The sequence below is a fragment of the Lolium perenne genome, chromosome 6 (assembly GCF_019359855.2).
Source record: "Lolium perenne isolate Kyuss_39 chromosome 6, Kyuss_2.0, whole genome shotgun sequence".
NCBI lineage: Eukaryota > Viridiplantae > Streptophyta > Magnoliopsida > Poales > Poaceae > Lolium > Lolium perenne.
Window position 1 is genome coordinate 17510854 of NC_067249.2, and position 16383 is coordinate 17527236.

General features: G+C 42.7%; 1 long non-coding RNA gene across 3 annotated transcripts; it reads right to left on the reverse strand.

Annotated features, from left to right (window-relative positions):
- Positions 1 to 11806: 11806 nt before the first annotated feature.
- On the reverse strand, positions 11807 to 15868 carry LOC127308735 (uncharacterized). Of its 3 annotated transcripts, none has more exons than XR_007856721.2 (5): positions 15383 to 15868; positions 14970 to 15037; positions 12519 to 13016; positions 12281 to 12413; positions 11807 to 12151 (listed from the first exon to the last, which is right to left on the reverse strand). It is a non-coding gene; the product is annotated as an uncharacterized lncRNA (long non-coding RNA). The 3 variants fall into 3 exon arrangements; XR_007856718.2 differs by having other exon boundaries at positions 13911 to 15037; XR_007856719.2 differs by having other exon boundaries at positions 14970 to 15868.
- Between the last annotated feature and the right edge of the window lie 515 nt (positions 15869 to 16383).

Here is a 16383-nt window from a genome sequence, read left to right on the forward strand (position 1 = left end):
AAACCATTCAACTCATGGTAAATCGCCCTTACTTCAGACAAGACGAACATGCATAGCAACTCACATGATATTCAACAAGTTGATGGCGTCCCCAGGAACATGGTTATCGCTCAACAAGCAACTTAATAAGAAATAAGATACATAAGTACATATTCAATACCACAATAGTTTTTAGGCTATTTGTCCCATGAGCTATATGTTGCAAAGATAAAGAATAGAAATTTTAAAGGTAGCACTCAAGCAATTTACTTTGGAATGGCGGAGAAATACCATGTAGTAGGTAGGTATGGTGGACACAAGTGGCATAGTGTTTGGCTCAAGGATTTTGGATACATGAGAAGTAATCCCTCTCGATACAAGGTTTAGGCTAGCAAAGTTGTTTAAAGCAAACACAAGTATGAACCGGTACAGCAAAACTCACATAAAAGACATATTATAAGCATTATAAGACTCTACACCGTCTTCCTTGTTGTTCGACCCTTACTAGAAAATATCTAGACCTTAGAGAGACCAATTATGCAAACCAAATTTTAGCAAGCTCTATGTATTTCTTCATTAATAGGTGCAAGGTATATGATGCAAGAGCTTAAACATGAGCACAACAATTGCCAAGTATCACATTATTCAAGATATTATACCAATTACCACATGTAGCATTTCCCGTTTCCAACCATATAACAATTTAACGAAGCAGTTCAACCTTCGCCATGAATATTATGAGTAAAGCCTAAGGACATATTTGTCCATATGCAACAGCGGAGCGTGTCTCTCTCCCACACAATGAATGCTAGGATCCAACTTTATTCAAACAAAACAAAAACAAAAGCATACATACGCTCCAAGTAAAGCACATAAGATGTGATGGAATAAAAATATAGTTTCACTAGAGGAACCTGATAATGTTGTCGATGAAGAAGGGGATGCCTTGGACATCCCCAAGCTTAGACGCTTGAGTATTCTTGAAATATGCAGGGATGAACCACCGGGGCATCCCCAAGCTTAGAGCTTTCACTCTCCTTGATCATATTGTATCATCCTCCTCTCTTGATTCTTGAAAACTTCCTCCACACCAAACTCAAAACAACTCATTAGAGGGTTAGTGCATAATCAAAAATTCACATATTCAGAGGTGACATAATCATTCTTAACACTTCTGGACATTGCACAAAGCTACTGAAAGTTAATGGAACAAAGAAATCCATCAAACATAGCAAAACAGGCAATGCGAAATAAAAGGCAGAATCTGTCAAAACAGAACAGTACGTAAAGACGTATTTTTCTGGGGCACTAAACTTGCTCAGATGAAAATGCTCAAATTGAATGAAAGTTGCGTACATATCTGAGGATCACGCACGTAAATTGGCATAATTTTCTGAGTTACCTACAGACGGGGCGACTCAAATTCGTGACAGTAAGAAATCTGTTACTGCGCAGCAATCCAAATCTAGTATCAACTCTACTATCAAAGACTTTACTTGGCACAACAATGCAATAAAATAAAGATAAGAAGAGGTTGCTATAGTAGTAACAACTTCCAAGATTCAAATATAAAACAAAAGTGCTGTAGTAAAATCATGGGTTGTCTCCCATAAGCGCTTTTCTTTAACGCCTTTCAGCTAGGCGCAGAAAGTGTGTATCAAGTATTATCAAGAGATGAAGCATCAACATCATAATTTATTCTAATAATAGAATCAAATGGTAACTTCATTCTCTATCTAGGGAAGTGTTCCATACCTTTCTTGAGAGGAAATTGATATTTAATATTACCTTCCTTCATATCAATAATAGCACCAACAGTTCGAAGAAAAGGTCTTCCCAATATAATGGGACAAGATGCATTGCATTCAATATCCAAGACAACAAAATAAACAGGGACAAGGTTATTGTTAACAGTAATGCGAACATTATCAATCCTCCCCAAAGGTTTCTTTGTAGAATTATCAGCAAGATTAACATCCAAATAACAATTTTTCAATGGTGGCAAGTCAAGCATATTATAGATTTTCTTAGGCATAACAGAAATACTTGCACCAAGATCACATAAAGCATTACAATCAAAATCATTGACCTTCATCTTAATGATGGGCTCCCAACCATCTTCTAACTTCCTAGGAATAGAAGTTTCAAGTTTTAGTTTCTCTTCTCTAGCTTTTATGAGAGCATTTGTAATATGTTTTGTAAAGGCCAAATTTATAGCACTAGCATTAGGACTTTTAGCAAGTTTTTGTAAGAACTTTATAACTTCAGAGATGTGACAATCATCAAAATCTAAACCATCATGATCTAAAGCAATGGGATCATTGTCCCCAATGTTGGAAAAAATTTCAGCAGTTTTATCACAGGCAGTTTCAGCAGTTTTAGCAGTTTCAGGCAGTTTTGAACGCTTTGCATTAGGAGTAGAAACATTGCCAACACCAATTATTTTACCATTGATAGTAGGAGGTGTAGCAACATGTGAAGCATTAGCATTACTAGTGGTGGTAATAGTCCAAACTTTAGCTACATTATTCTCTTTAACAGTTTCTTCTTTTTCCCACCTAGCATGCAATTCAGTCATCAATCTAATATTTTCATTTATTCTAACTTGGATGGCGTTTTCTGTAGCAAATGACTTAATATCTTTATCTTCATTAGGCATAACTTTCGATTTCAAAAGATCAACATCAGCAGCAAGACTATCAACCTTAGAAGCAAGAATATCAATTTTACCAAGCTTTTCCTCAACAGATTTATTAAAAGCGGTTTGTGTACTAATAAATTCTTTAAGCATGGATTCAAGACCAGAGGGTACATTCCTATTATTGTTGTAAGAATTCCCATAAGAATTACCATAACCATTACTATTATGAGAAGGATATGGCCTATAGTTGTTACTAGAATTATTCCGATAAGCATTGTTGTTGAAATTATTATTTTTAATGAAGTTCACATGAACATGTTCTTTTTGGGCAACCAATGAAGCTAACGGAACATTATTAGGATCAACATTAAATCTACCATTCACAAGCATAGACATTATAGCATCAATCTTATCACTCAAGGTGGAGGTTTTTTCAACAGAATTTACCTTCTTACCTTGTGGAGCTCTTTCCGTGTGCCATTCAGAGTAATTAATCATCATATCATCAAGAAGCTTTGTTGCGGCGCCTAGAGTGATGGACATAAAGGTACCTCCAGCAGCTGAATCCAATAGGTTCCGTGAAGAAAAAAATTCAGTCCTGCATAAAAGGTTTGGATGATCATCCAAGTAGTCAGTCCATGGGTTGGGCAATTTTTAACCAAAGATTTCATTCTTTCCCATGCTTGTGCAACATGCTCAGTATCCAATTGCTTAAAATTCATTATGCTACTTCTCAAAGATATAATTTTAGCAGGAGGATAATATCTACCAATGAAAGCATCCTTACATTTAGTCCATGAATCAATACTATTCTTAGGCAGAGATAGCAACCAATCTTTAGCTCTTCCTCTTAATGAGAAAGGAAACAATTTTAACTTTATAATGTCACCATCTACATCCTTATACTTTTGCATTTCACATAGTTCAACAAAATTATTAAGATGGGCAGCAGCATCATCAGAACTAACACCAGAAAATTGCTCTCTCATAACAAGATTTAGTAAAGCAGGTTTAATTTCAAAGAATTCTGCTGTAGTAGCAGGTGGAGCAATAGGTGTGCATAAGAAATCATTATTATTTGTGTTTGTGAAGTCACACAACTTAGTATTTTCAGGAGTACCCATTTTAGCAATAGTAAATAAAGTAAACTAGATAAAGTAAATGCAAGTAACTAATTTTTTTGTGTTTTTAATATGGAAAACAAGATAGTAAATAAAGTAAAACTAGCAACTAATTTTTTTGTGTTTTGTTTTAGTGCAGCAAACAAAGTAGTAAATAAAAGTAAAGCAAGACAAAAACAAAGTAAAGAGATTGGAGGTGGAGACTCCCCTTGCAGCGTGTCTTGATCTCCCCGGCAACAGCGCCAGAAAAAGAGCTGCTGACGTGGGAGTTGACGTGGGATTGCAATGTCGCCAGAAAGTAGCTTCCTTGTGACGGTAAAGCACTCGTCCGTTGGGAACCCCAAGAGGAAGGTGTGATGCGTACAGCGGCAAGTTTTCCCTCAGTAAGAAACCAAGGTTTATCGAACCAGTAGGAGTCAAGAAGCACGTTGAAGGTTGATGGCGGCGAAGTGTAGTGCGGCGCAACACCAGGGATTCCGGCGCCAACGTGGAACCTGCACAACACAACCAAATTACTTTGCCCCAACTTAACAGTGAGGTTGTCAATCTCACCGGCTTGCTGTAACAAAGGATTAGATGTATAGTGTGGATGATGATGTTTGCAGAAAACAGTAGAACGAGTATTGCAGTAGATTGTATTCAATGTAAAAGAATGGACCGGGGTCCACAGTTCACTAGTGGTGTCTCTCCCATAAGATAAATAGCATGTTGGGTGAACAAATTACAGTTGGGCAATTGACAAATAAAGAGGGCATGACCATGCACATACATGTTATGATGAGTATTGTGAAATTCAATTGGGCATTACGACAAAGTACATAGACCGCTATCCAGCATGCATTTATGCCTAAAAAGTCCACCTTCAGGTTATCATCCGAAACCCCTCCAGTATTAAGTTGCAAACAACAGACAATTGCATTAAGTATGGTGCGCAATGTAATCAACAAATACATCCTTAGACATAGCATTGATGTTTTATCCCTAGTGGCAACAGCACATCCACAACCTTAGAACTTTCTGTCACTGTCCCAGATTTAATGGAGGCATGAACCCACTATGTAGCATAAATACTCCCTCTTGGAGTTACAAGTAACGACTTGGCCAGAGCCTCTACTAATAACGGAGAGCATACAAGATCATAAACAACACATAGATAGATTGATAATCAACATAGCATAGTATTCCATATTCATCGGATCCCAACAAACGCAACATGTAGCATTACAAATAGATGATCTTGATCATGTTAGGCAGCTCACAAGATCCAACAATGATAGCACAAGAGGAGAAGACAACCATCTAGCTACTGCTATGGACCCATAGTCCAGGGGTGAACTACTCAACATCACTCCGGAGGCGACCATGGTGGTGAAGAGTCCTCCGGGAGATGATTCCCCTCTCTGGCAGGGTGCCGGAGGCGATCTCCTGAATCCCCCGAGATGGGATTGGTGGCGGCGGCGTCTCTGGAAGGTTTTCCGTATCGTGGCTCTCGGTACTGGGGTATTCGCGACGAAGGCTTTAAGTAGGCGGAAGGGTAGGTCAGGGGGCGCCACGAGGGGCCCACACGCCAGGGCCGCGCGGCCAAGGCCTGGGCCACGCCGCCCTGTTGTGTGGCCGCCTCGTCGCCCCACTTCGTTTCCCTTTCGGACTTCTGGAAGCTTCGTGGAAAAATAAGATCCTGGGCGTTGATTTCGTCCAATTCCGAGAATATTTCCTTACTAGGATTTCTGAAACCAAAAACAGCAGAAAACAGCAACTGGCTCTTCGGCATCTCGTTAATAGGTTAGTGCCGGAAAATGCATAAATATGACATAAAGTATGTATAAAACATGTGAGTATCATCATAAAAGTAGCATGGAACATAAGAAATTATAGATACGTTTGAGAGGTATCAGAGACTGTTGGAGATATGCCCAAGAGGCAATAATAAAAGTGGTTATTATATATCTTTGTGTTTATGATAAATGTTTATATACCATGCTATAATTGTATTAACCGAAACATTAGTACATGTGTGTTATGTAAACAACAATGGGTCCCTAGTAAAGCCTCTTAACTAGCTTGTTGATTAATAGATGATTAGTTTCATAATCATGAACATTGGATGTTATTAATAACAAGGTTATATCATTATATGAATGATGTAATGGACACACCCAATTAAGCGTAGCATAAGATCACGTCATTAAGTTATTTGCTATAAGCTTTCGATACATAGTTACCTAGTCCTTATGACCATGAGATCATGTAAATCACTTATACTGGAAAGGTACTTTGATTACATCAAACGCCACTGCGTAAATGGGTGGTTATAAAGGTGGGATTAAGTATCCGGAAAGTATCAGTTGAGGCATATGGATCAACAGTGGGATTTGTCCATCCCGATGACGGATAGATATACTCTGGGCCCTCTCGGTGGAATGTCGTCTAATGTCTTGCAAGCATATGAATAAGTTCATAAGAGACCACATACCACGGTACGAGTAAAGAGTACTTGTCAGGAGACGAGGTTGAACAAGGTATAGAGTGATACCAATGATCAAACCTCGGACAAGTAAAATATCGCGTGACAAAGGGAATTGGTATCGTATGTGAATGGTTCATTCGATCACTAAAGTCATCGTTGAATATGTGGGAGCCATTATGGATCTCCAGATCCCACTATTGGTTATTGGTCGGAGAGAGTTCTCACCCATGTCCACATAGTTCGCGAACCGTAGGGTGGCACACTTAAGGTTTGATGTTGTAATAGTAGAACTTGAATATGGAATGGAGTTCGAAGTATTGTTCGAAGTCTCGGATGGGATCCCGGACATCACGAGGAGTTCCGGAATGGTCCGGAGAATAAGATTCATATATAGGAAGTCATATTCCAAGTTTGGAAATGATTCGGTGCATTTATGGAAGGTTCTAGAAGGTTCTAGAAAAGTCCGGAAGAAATCACTTTGGAAGGCGGAGTCCCGAAGGGACTCCACCACCCATGGCCGGCCAACCCTAGGGGTGGAGTCCCAGGTGGACTCCACCTAAGGTGGCCGGCCACCTCCCCCTCATGGAAGGGTGGGAATCCCACTTGGGTGGGAGTCCCAGCTTGGGTAGGTTTCCCTACTACATGGAAGGTTTTGGTTTGGGGTCTTATTCGAAGACTTGTAGTCCAACACTTGGGGTTCCACCTATATAATGAGGGGCATAGGGGAGGGGGCCGGCCACCACAAAGCCATAGCTTGGCCGCACCCCTCAAGTGGCCGGCCACCCCCTCTCCCAAACCCTAGCCGCCCCACCTCCTCCCTCTCTCCCGCAACGCTTAGCGAAGCTCCGCCGGAGATCTCCATCGCCACCGCCACCACGCCGTCATGCTGCCGGATTCAAGGAGGAGCTACTACTTCCGCTGCCCGCTGGAACGGGGAGAAGGACGTCGTCTTCATCAACACTGAACGTGTGACCGAGTACGGAGGTGCTGCCCGATCGTGGCACCGTGATCAAGATCTTCTACTCGCTTTTGCAAGCGGCAAGTGATCATCTACCGCAGCAACAAGAACCTCATCTTGTAGGCTTTGGAAATCTTCAAGGGTGAGTCTCGATCATCTCCTCGTTGCTCCCGTCTTCTAGATTGCATCTTGGCTTGGATTGCGTTCTCGCGGTAGGAATTTTTTATTTTCTATGCAACGTATCCCTACAGCCTCGGGGGCTACTCCCATCGAGAGCGCTGGTCACGCACCCGAGAAAAACAAAACAACTCAAAGAAAGATGAAAATATAGCGACATAAGATGTTAAAGCGTTGAGCTTACAACCAAGTACAAGTCCTTGGCTGTAGCCTCGGGGGCTACTCCCATCGGGAACGCTGTTCGCGTTCCCGATGAAATTATAAAGAAGTATAATGAGCATATTTCGAGTTATACAAATAACTCTTCATATATTCCCATCGGGAAGACAAGATAAGTCATCCGTTGACTCAATAAAATGTGCTATTCCAACAATCGAAAATGCACTCGACAATATATTCTCAGAGCGCCAAAAGTCGCGAAAAATCTCTGAATGCCGCAAAATTTGCGAAGGTAAGACCCCGGATCCGTTCTGAGCGGCGTGGCACCGTCTCTGACGTCGGTTTGCTACTTTTTTCCGTATCAACAGATACGAAAAAAAACATAACGGACGCGTTAGGTACCCGATAAAATATGACTGGGACTCGATAGATGGTAAGACCTTAAGCGGCACATGTCGAGTTAACACCAGTATCCCGGGATCATGTCCAGGGACGTGATCTTGAAGTAGGTTTTTTCGGATTGCCACTAGAGCAGTTAACTAGTACCTGATCCGTCAGATGAACTAGCCCCAATTACCATTATCCATGTACAATATAGTTGTTTATTTAAAAAATGTGTGATGGCTTGAAAAGGTTATTTGATGATTATAAAGTTGGAGATTTTCCCTGATTCTTCAATTCAAGCAAAATCTCGGGGGCTACTGACATAGTCATCCCCAATGGGCCTGCCGAAGATGGTACCCGGGGTTTATGGAAGGCCCACAAGTCGAAGAATATGAAGCTCGGAAGCCCAATTAGTATTAAGGAAGGATAGAGTTGTATTAGGAAATATAGAGATGTGTAACTTTACGGGTTGAACTCAGAGAGTCTCCCGGAATATGTAATCTTGTGTAACACGAAACCCTCGACTCCGCCTCCTATATAAGGGGGAGTCGAGGGACAAAGGGAGGATCGAATCCATTGTCAACAGAACCCTAGTTTCTTATTCGTCGAGTACTTTTTGGCTGAAACCCTCGAGATCTACTTGCCCTCTACTTCCAACTAAACCCTAGTCTACAATCTGTAGGCATTGATAAGTTAATCCCTTGTCACCGCCCGCCATCAAGTTCCACCAAGAGTCCATGGATAGCCCAAACCATTGTGTGGGTTGAATCGAAGGGATGCCGACCCAATCCTTGATTGTATCCCAAATGCGTGCTGTGTAACGACAATTGATGAAGAGGTGTTCCACGGTCTCAAGAGTTTGGTTGCATAGAGTGCAACGGTCACAATTTTGTCACCCCCTTGCTTGCAAGCGATCGGCCGTCCAAATCCTATTTTGCAAAGAAGCCAAGCAAAAAACTTCACTTTCGGCGGCTCCCAAGCCTTCCACACCAACTTGTTCATGTTCGAAGCAATGGCTCCTATGAATTGTATCTCATAAGCCGATTTGGAGGAATACTCGCCATTGGCCGTGAGCCTCCAAACAATGTCATCCTCAACCCCATCCCGGAGTTGAATGTTGTCAATAAGACCCCAAAGCTCGACAAATTGTCTAAGATATTCCATGTTGTTGATTTTCTCCAAGTCAATCTTCTTGACCCACTCGTTATTTCTCAAGGCTTGGTGGACCTTCCAATTCTTTCCCTTTGAGATCTCGAAAATGAGAGGGGCGACTTCATTCGGCTTCCTATTGTTTAACCATGGAGAGTGCCAAAAAGGCGCCTTACGGCCATTGCCAAGAGTGATGGTCGTTGAAGCATAGAACACCTCCATGTCTTCCAAAGAGCAAGGGTTCCCCGAGCCCTTCCAAATTTTATCGAGCTCTTTCCATTCAAGCCAAGGCCAACGAAGCCTAAGGGCCCATGCAAACTTGTCCAAATGAAGGATCCCAAGCCCACCAAGTTTTTTGGGGCGGCACACGGTCACCCAATTGACCTTACATTTTGCCCCCGTCGTGGTGTCCTTGGCGGACCAAAGGTACGCCCTCTCAATCTTGCTAATGTACTTGGTAGTCTCCGGGTGAAGCATAAGCGACGTCATGTAATAAGTAGCTTGCGAGGCGATAACGGATTTGACCAAGGTCGCACGGCCGGCGGTAGTAACTAGTTTCCCGCACCAAGTTGGGAGCTTTCCGGCACACTTATCCTCAAGATGTTGGAAGTCCGCCCTTTTGAGAGACCAAACCGAAAGCGGGAGTCCCAAGTACTTAAGGGGGAAAGTAGCTCTCGCCGCCGGGATACCTTCAAGCACGTCATCAAGGTCCACATGGCCACACCGGATAGGAACAATGGAGCTTTTTTAGAAGTTGGTACAAAGGCCGGTTACTTCGCCGAAGCCATTGAGGATACTTGCAAGATTTTGGATGTCCTCCTTAAAAGGTGCCACAAACACCGCCGCATCGTCCGCATATAAGGAGGTCCTAAGGATGTTCCCGCGGCCACGAAGCTTGTGAATGAGGCCGAGGGTTGTAGCATGCTCCAAGATTTGTGTGAGCGGGTCGATGGCGATAACGAAGAGGAGCGGGGAGAGGGGGTCGCCTTGCCGCAAGCCCCGGCCATGGGCGATGGGGGTACCGGCCAACCCATTGAGAAGGACCCTAGATGTGTTGTCGTTGTTAATTTTGTGTGTTGTAATTCTTGGTGTATCTCCTGGCCGGTTGATGGATTCGTTAATTCAAAACCTGCCTCATTTCGAGCCTTCCGATCTAAAAAAATTGACTATATTGACTGCATTTTTTTTCTTCTTCTTTCCCAAGTACATACTCCATGTCCATCCAATATTTCGTCAAGCATCAGGTGTTGTCGCCTTGATATTTTATACAATTTCAAAATGTGTTGTCGCCTTGATATTTTATACAATTTCCAAATGACATGCTCTGGAATGTTAAAATATTTGGTCTGAACGTCAGGCTTGTATTATTGGTCCTAGGTGGAAACGAGGGAGTTTGGCCAGAAGGTGTGGTATCAAGCTGCTCTCCGTCGTGGGGAGTCAGCTCCTCGCAAGTTCTCGGTGTTCACACTCCCCTCTTCCCTGGGTTATGCTTGTCCAAAATCCTATATAACATTCTTCCTCGGTTATTGTCTTATTGACTATGCAATCGTACATCTGGCATTGGTCCAGATTTTTTCCTTTATTGCTTCAGAGGCAGAGGCACATAGTACATGTTTTTTTTTTCTATTTGTAGAATTTGTTTCTCGGTACATTATTGTTGTTTGGTTCCTGGAACTTTCCATATCCTGCAGTCATTTGATATTTCAACAAAGGATCGTATTTTATCATGAGATGTTTCTTGATTAATTATTACAAAGTACTAGGAGGCAGTGGCGCGGCGACACGCCGCGCCTGTGGCTGTCGATTTTCAGGAAATTATTAAGTTTGAATTAGCACAATTCGGTGAGCATAAGTTAGGTGGCTGCAGCAGGAGTCCCGACCCACATGGAGTAGTTGATTTGGGCAGCAGTATCTATCTAGTACAGTAGATGATTTGGTAACATAAACGGGTTAAAAAAATAGTGAATCTAGGGACACTGAGTAGAAGAGCGGTGTGAGCTCTCCGTGTGGAAGCCGAAGGTGGGGTGCCGATAGGGACGGTGGCGAACATCATGCTCTCTCCCCGCCCCCGCCTGTTGCTGGACGATTCGGTCGCCGTTGTACGGGATACCTAGCTCGCAAGCGCAGAGGTCAATTGTTGTGAGCATGGACGGCTTGCGTCGTTGGGGCCGACGGTGGCGCGGAGGAAGCTTCGTGTGATGGGAGGCCAAAGGCCAGCCGCTTGCGGCGGCGAGCCCCCTACGTGTGATGGGAGGTCTCGGTGCGGGTCGTGATGGTCCACTTGGGCTCCACGCTAGCGAGGGGCGTGGCGGCTTCGGTGGCAGTGTGGAGGCTTCCTGGCGCGTCCATGCTTGCCGCGGCGACCCAGGCACGGAGGCCGTGCGGATGATGGCCTGTTCGGATGGGCCGGAGACCTCCTCCTGTTGGCGTCCGGTCTGTGAGCCGTATGACTGCTCCGAGCTGGTGGTGGCGAGGACGGAGCTGGCATGCTCCTTGGATAACAACGGGTGGAGCTGGCCAAGGATGGCAGGGGTGCCGCATTGCCCACCGGAGCACGCAGCGAGGAGGGAGGAGTGGGGGAACGCACGCGACTGGCGGTGAGCTTGAGCAACTATATAGGTTAAGGCATCAATAGCCGGTATGTCACTTTTCTCATTACTGCTCAACAGGGGCAATTTTACTTGTTATAGTAGCTGCGTGCGCCTGAACGGAAATCTTTATGAGGAAGAGGCTGAAATCAAAGAACCAAAAGACGAATTGCTCACAACATCTGGAAACGTGCAGATTGTTGTCAGAAAGAGACAATAACAACACAGTACAGTTTAGTTCAGTTCTCCATTGAATCGGATGCAAGCATATATAAGAAAAGGGAGCACAAAAGCTTCAGTGTCTTATACATCTGTTTATGTCAGACACGCACTAACATATACCATAGAGTAGATAGTAGGTAAAGGCAATTGATAAGAAAACTGGGCTCTAGCCATACGCCCTTGTTATGCAGATTAGGCGACTATGTCTTGGGATTTCAGGGTGTTGTACGCAACATGTAAAGTCGGAAATCACCTCCATTAGCTTCAGTGTCTTTACACTAAACACGGTTATGCACGCTGCTAAACCTGCAATTAGTACCATGCGGTGAGAGTTGAACCCATGGACTGTAACACAAATAGACAAATAATAAAAACTGAGAAATCACCATGTACATCGAAAGGGAGTAGAACAATACGGAAGAGAACAGAGATAACCTGACACATGATATATCAACGATGAGAGAGTTGCGGCAGCTGCAACAAATCAATGGTTGTCCATTTCTAAACCCACGCCACATAGCACAACACCAAAAGGAACATCAGATTCAGTGATCCTGCCAAGAGGTAGCTGGGAAGAAGACACAATGAGCAAGAATATCGATCACGCAAAACTGTGGAAAATAAATTGCGTATATGCAAACAAATTATATGGCATGTAGGAAAGAACACTTACAGATGGCCAAGAACCGCACAGTACACTATGTTTCTTGTTTAGGTAGTTGCCTTGCCAGATCCATCGAGCGCTAGCACTTGGAGCCCTTCCCTTGATGTTACCCTTGAGATCGCAACATAAAACTGCCCATGCAAGAACATCAGTTTTGGCAAGTAAACCCCGACCTTCTGAAGTGTCTGACCTTGGCACTTGTTGATAGTCATTGCATAGTATAGCCCAACTGTATACTAACGGCGCTGAAACGTGAAAGGCCACTTGGTGGCCGGTGCGTGCAAAACAGTTATTGGTATGCACACGGGTTCACCAATGTGGTCCCTGTCATAATCCTGGCTTCCAGAACCCATTCGCTAACACGTGTGACCATTAGATGGGCACTGTAGAACCAGGCATTTCAAATTTACCGGCTCGGGAAACTTTAACATGTAGCAACTGCATGCAGTAGTAGAATAGGTAGAAGCTTCATTGTCTTGCGTATAGAACTGATTCTGAGAACTGATCCTAGAAAGTAGAACAACAAAGGGATATTCACTTTGGCTCATAGGAGCATTTGCTCCCATTATGTGAATCAACATTTCGAAGTGTCAAAAAATTCTAAAATAAAATTTTACATGTACATCTACATATTTTATGTTCGTACACAAGTTTTCAAAAAAAACTAAAAAAATTTGTGGCTCCTGTAAAAAAGACAAATTTTGATGCTATAACATGACTACGTACAGGATATTTTTTTGTCTTTTTTGTACACGCCACATAAAATGTTGTTTCTCCACGAAAACTTGTGCACTAACATAGAATGTCATGATGTACACCAAAAAAATTATGTCAGAATTTTTTACCATTTTTAAAATTATTTTTTAATTATTTTATATAATGGGAGCATTTGCTCCTATGAGCCAAAACTCCTCCTCCAACAACAAAAGACTATATTAATCAACAGGTATGCATAGCAGGTACATAGAATATGCAAGAGAAAAAAAGAAAAGTACATACACGAACTAACATGCCTACACATGACCAAGCACTGCATGTGTCTCAACAAACATTATACTCGGAAAAATGAAGCGATCAAAGGCAACGTGCAAACAAAAGAAATTGTAAGAGAGCTCAGCAAGGATGATCGGCAGTATTTTCACTTCAGTATCAGATATCGTAAGGTTTCCACTATATGGTGAGTGGTGAGCATAGTACTCTGCCCTTCAAAACGAATCGTTTCCTTCCTAGAACATCCTATTAAGTTCACATCCACAATTACTCAATTTGAAATTCTTCAGTGTTCTTTGAGTATCAATGAGCTTATGGTTTCAAGCTGTACTCCAATGAAACTCCAGAACTTGACATGTCCTATGAGGAAGGGTGGTATGAATTACGCCAAGTGTCAGCCCAGTTACAAACCTGGCATAACAGACAAATTGGATAAGAGAACAGAAGACCAAACATGGGAAAGATTTATCACCATGTTTCACCCTTCCTCTCTGCATCTAAGACATACCATAATCAAGAGAATCATAATTTAGATTTTCGATTAATGTCTGATACACACAGTATCAGGAAAAGCAAGAGAAAATTACTAAACTTTAACTGATCATGGTACACATTTTATCAGGAAAAGCAAGAGAAAATTATTAAACTGTAACTCATCATCTTGAATATATGCATGCTCTGCATAATCTTACCATAATAACAAAATCATTTGAGCGACATATCCTGTAACATTTAAACCCTTCATCTTTCGGTCAAATTGTAACAGTGTAGTTTCGTTTCTCAGTCAAATTGTAATAGTTTAACATATCCTGTAAAACCGCTGCTTGAGCGACACCAGTGATAATAGGTGAATATTGAACAATTTGAAAATTGCAGCCATGCATGAAGGTAGTCGAGGAAAAGAAAGTCATAAGGCATTGTATGCTAATATTTTTAATTGGCTCATGTTGGACAGATCAAATATAATGTATTGTAATTAATGGGCAGAAAATAGGATATCACCGAAAGGAGAAGCATTGTTAATATGCCAAGGAATAAATCCTCGCCGCATAGAGTACACCAATCGATATTTAGAAGTATGGGTATTATGTTGCTGCAAGCTTGTTGAGAATAAAAGAGGAACCCAACTCACCAAGTAATAATTATAAGCATGCACCCTTTGCTTGGCTGTCTATGGACCAACCAAGATGGTCTTACTTTTAATCCGAATTATAGTTTAGGCCTCCGAACCACATATATGATCAAGCACCCAATCATTTATTATGAGAACACCTTGGGAAACCATATAGCTCTACCTTTTTCTCCTTATGAACAATTTGCAATACCAATAAAAATCCCCAAATCTAACAACTACAACAAAAATGAAGCTAATCTCTCTCACCACCAACGCCATCTGATGCATAAAGCCCTGTGGATATATACATCTGAAAACATGATAGTTGTGTAGTGTTAATTGAAGAAAGATCTAACCAGTAGATTAAATTGTAAATTGGCAAGTCACTGCACATCTTATCCCTCTACATATTTTGTAGCAATGCCTGAAAAAATAGGGAAAATACAAACTTAATCAGAAGTATTCAAAGTAGAGTCTATATGAATTTTAACCGAGACTTAACTAAAGCATATACATTGACAATCAGTAGAAGCAAGCAGACACTATATGCATTCAACCATTAATTAGCAATTTGGTTTCACGCAGATGCTCCTTAATACAGGAATATTTAGAGTACTATGTATATGCCCATCTTTTGCGAAATACAACTGGAGCAACCATGGATATTTCTCATTGTATCCCCAGCCACTGTTTGGTTAGATTACTGCAAGAACTTTAATAGTTCATGGTCGCTTCTCCATGCACAGAAAGAAACAAAAAGTAGTCTTACCATCTTGTGCAGATGCAAAATACCCTAGACAGAGAGATACAGGGTTCAAGACGTGAACGGTGATGCATCTGTCCGTAGATGCATCCGGAAGGGAGCATCGGCCGCGTCGGATCCTCCCACGGCCACGTTGCATCAAGAGGGAGAGGAGGGCGCTCATGTCCTCCTCCACACAATTAATTACCTTGGGAATGAGAAGGGGGCGCCGAACTCCTCCCGTTGGCTCCCCCATGGCCGTGCTGCTGGGGAGGGAGAGGAGGGCGCCCATGTCCTCCTCCGCGCCATTAGCCGCCTTGGGAGCCCGCCGACTCGGGATGGAAAGAAGCAGCGCTTCGGAAGGGGAGGAGGGCGCCTGATGGCTGCCTTGCTATCGGAGAGGGGCGGCATGATGGCCGCCTCTGCCTCGTCGGCCAGGGAGGGAGAGGAGGACGCCCTCCGGAAAAAGATATGGGCAGTTCGTGTGTTATCCTGGAGCTGCTAGATCGTTCGGTGGTGGGGCCGCACCGCTTTGACCGTTGATTTGAGGAAGCCAAACCAAACCGGAAGAGCCTCACGTTGATACGAAGAAAAGGAACTCTCAGCCGGTAGCCAGTCGCCCCACCCTCCGAAAAAAAAGCAAACAAAATTAACAGTGGAAGGTAGAGAAAAATAAAAACGTACGTGTCACTTAATGGATGGAAGTAACCGATCAGAAATTGCCCATCTACAGTAACCGATCAATGCAGGATGCGCTAAACTGAACAGCTTTTATATAGTGTATAATGGCTTACATGAATTTTTCTCAATTCTTTATCCGTGCCGTTAAAGAAATTCGTCTATTTGGATACACTGTTTCAGTCAAAATAGACTAATTCTGTAGGTACATACTGAACAACACAAATTTTACAATAATATTCTTATTGCAGCGTCTAAGAGCATCTCCAGCCGCGTCCTCCAAAGCGTCCCCCAAAGCAATTTGGGGCGCGCCGGACCAAAAAACCGTTCCAGCCGCGTCCCCCAAAGCC